At 38.3% G+C, this 5,523-nt stretch overlaps 1 pseudogene; it reads right to left on the bottom strand.

Moving 5' to 3' along the window:
* Positions 1-1,323: 1,323 nt before the first annotated feature.
* On the bottom strand, positions 1,324-1,739 carry LOC701466 (large ribosomal subunit protein eL31 pseudogene; annotated as a pseudogene).
* Positions 1,740-5,523: the final 3,784 nt, after the last annotated feature.

Raw genomic sequence — 5,523 nt, 5'->3', positions numbered from 1 at the left:
TGAGTAATTGGAGTTTAGGGCCTCAATGTATAGATTTTGGGGGACATGGTTCAGCCCATAACACCTGTCTAAAGTTACACAGTTGGTAGGTAGTTAGGTCAGGACTGACTGCTGCTTTTCTGACATATTCTCCAAACCTGGACCATGTCGCCTGCCTCCTGTCTACCAGATTAAGACCAGAAGCAGTCTGTTTCATCAAACTGCAGACTTATTTTTGAAGCAAATAAGTTGGGAAGCAAGGGGCCTGTGTGCACACATGTGTGTTTGTGTACTGTAATGACTAAACTACTTAATGCAAAGGATAAGTTTGTACTTCAGGGACTTGGATAACTTGGATAGTTTGCGTTAATTGATCTCTCAAAGTTGTGCTCCCGGAACTTTCTAATTCATTGCTCAGGCCTCAACAATTATTCCTTCCCCTTCAGCTGTCAGCTTCTCAACATTTTGGTTTCTTCTATGTCTTTTTCCATGACTTCAAAATTTATGCCACTTAAAAGTAGTAGCTTCAACTATTCTTTAAACGAGAGCTTCTTTCTCTTTGACTTCAGGACTTTTTGCTTTGATAACTTCAAATGTCTCCCTTTCTACACCAAGCACTTAATGCTTACCAGTGGTTTTAGCTTTTCAAACACATTAATAATAATATATTTTGTGTTTATCTTTTGTTTTATCAGCTTTAACAGTGCATTTCTGCCTGCTATCCTGGAATAAACAAGGCTATTAACTGAGTAATTTTTTAAATGTCATAAGAAGTCCTATTGCTTTTTAGAAACACTTCTAAACACAGGCAGATCTGTACAACTGAAATTTTCATTCTGTGCTCTCAGTATACTGAGTGTGAGATAAATAAAAGACAGCTTTTGCGTTTGGTAACCTTGAAGTCCTCAGGGTACTTTTACCTCTAAGACTGGGTAAGTGAGTGTTTTCAAGTGACTTAAGAAGACAAGGAGAGGGAGACAGTGTATAGGGAGTGAGCCTGGCTTCTACATGAAATAAGAACAGGATCTGAGACGTTCAAAACGCAAATTAAGAGAAGGAAGCAAAAGTGAGGCGAGAAAGAAAAAAACAGAGAGGAATGACTTTATAATTTAAAATGTACTTAGTGTAGGATTTCAGTATTGTAATATGAGCAGAGCCTCTATATTTTCTAATATATTCAGTGGCTACATGGTACTTTTCTTCTGGAAGGAAGTGCAGATGACTTAGCTTGCGCTCTTTTCTTTACCACCTCTGCATGCAGTGCAGCCAGCCATCTCCAGGTCACGGTAGACTAGAACCATCTTTTCTTTTTTTTTCTTTCAATTTTATAACTTTATTCGATGTATTTGATGATCAGCGATTAGTTCTCATCCACATTGACTGTCTGTAGATTTTTGAAAGTGGTAATATGTACATAGGTAACCAAAGTATAGAGCTTATTTGGTGAATCTTCATCCTCATTACGTTTTCTGGACAGCCGTACACGGATTCGGTATGGGACATTCCTTATTCCTTTGGCCCAGACAGCTTTGTTGAGCCTGGTATCAATGCGCACATCTGGAGTTCCCATCTCCTTCATGGCAAATTTCCGAATCTCTTTGAGTGCCCGAGGGGCACGCTTCTGGAAGCCCACTCCATGGATGCGCTTGTGAATGTTGATGGTGTATTCTCGGGTCACCACCTCGTTGATGGCAGAACGGCCCTTTTCTTCTCGCCACCCTTCTTTGAGGGAGCCATTCTGCCGGGTCCAAGCTGGAAAGGAAGAGCGCGAAGTATTGTGGGAGAAGGAAAGCCCTTTTTTTTTTTTTTTTTTTTTTTGGCGTGGTCTCACTGTGTTGCCCAGGCTGGGGTGCAGTGGCACGATCTCAGCTCACTGCAGCCTCCACCTCCTGGGCTTAAGCAATTCTCCTGCCTCAGCCTCCTGAGTAGCTGGGATCATAGGCACACACCACCATGCCCAGCTAACGTTTGTATTTTTAGTAGAAATGGGGTTTCACCATGTTGACCAGGCTGGTCTTGAACTCCTGACCTCAGGTGATCCACCCGCCTTGGCCTCCCAAAGTGCTGAGATTACAGGTGTGAGCCACGGTGCCCACCCTGAAACCACCATTTACTTAATAGAAAATAGTTGGACACCTTCTTCAATGATGAACAGAAAGACACTTGGGATCCAATTGAAGAGTACAGGTAGCCATTCTGGCAAGTGAGTTCTGGCCTAACTGTTAACTAAATTTGCTGTAATAACAACAATTTTAAAAAGTCCATGGTTCTGTTTTAATAGAAATGAAAATAGTATCCAGAGCATCCAGGGCTATATTTCTTCTATAAATATGTACTTTCTTCATAGATCTAGTCATTTTGAGGCTTGCAGTTTTTCAGGGCAAATAATTCTGTGCTGATCTATTTTTCATAGGATAAAAAAGTTCATGTTAGATACATATAGTGACCTTTAGCTGTCTAAATATTAAGCAGACACCAGAGTAACTTCCTGAACCAAATAAGACTCGAGTTTTGTGAGAAAAGCAGGGGTCAGGTTTTTGTATTAAAGGCCAGATAGTAAATATTTTAGACTTTGTGGGTCATATGGTCTCTGTCTTTACTCATCTCTGTAGTCATAGCACAAAAGTAGCCTCAAACAGCATGGACCATTGACCCTCAGGCAACATGGAACTAGAGCCACTGAACCCCCACGCAGTTGGAAATCCACATATAACTTTTTACTCTCCCAAAACTTAACTACCAATAGCCTACTGTTGACTGGGATCCTTGTTGATAACATGAAGTCAATAAATACATATTCTATATGTTGTAGGTATTATATACTGTATTTTTACAATAAAGTAAGTAGAGAAAAGGGAATATTATTGAAAAATCATAAGGAAGAGAAAATATATTTACTATTCATTAAGTGGAAATGGATTATCATAAAGGTCTTCACCCTCATCGTTTTCACACTGAATAGGCTGAGGAGGAGGAGAAAGAGGTGGGATTGGTCTGCTCTCTCCGGAATGGTGGATGTGGAAGAAAACTCATGTACAAGTGAATCCATGAAGTTCAAACCCGTGCTGATGATGGCTCAACGGTAAATGAATGGGAGAGACTTTACTCCAACACAACCAATATTTATGAACCCTGAAATTTGAAGGGCACATAATTTTCCTGGGTCACAAAATATTATTCTTCTTTTGACTTTTTTGCAATCATTTAAAAAAATGTAAAAAATAGTCCTGACTTGTGGGCTGCGTAAAAACAGGCTGTACACTTTAATTTGTTGACCTCTGAGATGAAAACTTGTGTGCCATTAGTACTTAAATTATGCTACGGAGGGATCTATGCCACATGATTAATTTAATTGGGAAAATAAGGCAGTGATTTTTGCCTGAATATTAATATCACTGAAATATCTAGATAATTAAGTTGATGTATTAACAGGACTTTGATTTTCTACTACACATAGCCAAAACCTACAGAGCTACCTGATTCTCTTCTGTCCTAGTTCTATTTACTGTGTGTGGTAGGGACATAATTTGTTTTTTAAAATCTTTTCTACCATATTCCTCTCCCTATCCCTTCCTCCCACTAAAGGAGAATCCTTTCTAGCCTGGTTCCTGGATATTTTCCGATGACGAATTAGAAGAAAGATAAGGCCCTAGAAGCCCAGAGAGTGGAGGAAGAACAAAGCCAGAGAAGATAAGCTGATCTGCTTATAGATTGCAGGATATGAGAAACCGGGAAAATCATTATGCCTGGGACTGTGGAGTCCATTTGGGGTTTTAAGCTCGGAGAAGCTATGCAGAAGAGAAGTAGGGGAAGGAGGAAAGGAATTTGACAAGTGTTGCTGTGTATTATTAAATAGCTCTTTTTTGATGTTCTTCTAGAAACATAAGTAAAGATTAGCGCTCCCTGTGAAAGTTTATTTTTTGGTTGCTGGGCTATGGGTCTGTGTTATGATTCCATACAGAAGCCAGGCCATGTGAAGTCGCAATTTATTATATAGCTGTCTAAAATATCAGAATAACATCACATGCACAAAAAACATATTTTATTTGTATTTACTCTTTTCTAGATTACTTGGAATTACTAAATATTTCATGAACTTTGACAAAGAGTGCACAACACGCACTGGAGCTAGAGTTGCCAAAAAAAAAAAAAAAAGGTTAATTGGCATTTTAGCTTTGGGCTTTGGTGGTAAGCATTGTTCAGCTTTCCTGAGAAGAAGGTTTGAGCATTTGTTTTGGTCCACAGGCACAACGATTCAGCAATTTTACTTGGATTTCTCATTTGAGTAGTATGTTCTCTAATAGACCTAAAAAAGGCATTAAGAAAATAATTATTTTTAAAAGGCAAGTGTCATTTTATAAGTTAAGAGGTATCATTTATGTGTACAGACTCAGAAGAATTATAACACGGGATTCTTATTCACTGAAGGCTTATTGTCTACTTAGTTCATATAACTAAGAAAAGAAAGAAAAGACAGAAAAGAATGAGGGCAATATAGCATCCTACGACACAAATATAAATATCTGGAGATATATAAGATATGGTGAATTCTTTCAAGCAGCTATCAAAACTTCCATTAGAAAGTTTAGTTGAAATGTAGATAAACAATAAAAATCTTTGGAATGAATGAATAAAGGCAAAAACCTCTCTTCACTTTATATTCGGTCTGAAGCTAGGGTTAGGATTCACCCAGAAAATACAGTTGCTCTTGCAAAGAGACTTGGTTTCTTCCTTACAGGTTTCCTGACTGACACCTTCCACATACTTGCGAACTATGACTTGATCATAGCACAGAAATAACTCTTCCAATGCAATTACATTTTAAAATAATTTAATAACTCAAGGACGACATCTAAAGAAATGAAATTGATTTGCTTAGTTCTTCTAAACCTCAGGCAGCAATTGAATTATCACCAAGCTCCTTACCAGTAAGAACAAAGAATGGTTTTGAATTGTCAGAGATTTTGCAGATACGTGAAGCCTTGCTCCCCAAAGCTCTATTCATTGCTTACCATATCGGGAGGGAGGAAGATTTTGATTGAGCTGGTCTATGATCACACTGGTATACAATGCTTGCTGAACCCAATCCAGATCCTGAGTGGTATCATTGTAGGTACAGTTGCCTGTAATAGTAGAGCTAAGTTTAGGAATTACTCAGGTAAATAGCACCAGGCAGTACCGTGTATTATTATTTACTGTTTGGGTATGCTGAGGTCTCAACTACTATATAAATCATGTGAAGCAAATTAATCTTGTGCTCATATGGGGAAAGTCTTATGTACACTATAGGAGGCTAGAAATGTGCTGAATGAATCATTTATATTCTGTTTACGTTTTATTCTTTTTTTAAATAAAAACTTTTAGGTTCAGGAATACATGTGCAGGTTTGTTATATAGGTAAATTCGTGTCATGGGGGTTTGTTGTACAGGTTATTTCATGACCCAGATACTAAGCCTACTACCCAATAGATATTTTTTTTTGATCTTCTCCCTCCTCCCACCCTCTACCCTTAGGTAGGCCCCAATGTCTATTGTTTCCTTCTT

The sequence above is a fragment of the Macaca mulatta genome, chromosome 4 (genome assembly GCF_049350105.2).
Source record: "Macaca mulatta isolate MMU2019108-1 chromosome 4, T2T-MMU8v2.0, whole genome shotgun sequence".
NCBI lineage: Eukaryota > Metazoa > Chordata > Mammalia > Primates > Cercopithecidae > Macaca > Macaca mulatta.
Note: the sequence above shows the minus strand (reverse complement) of the source record. Positions and strands in the feature narration are given on the sequence as shown.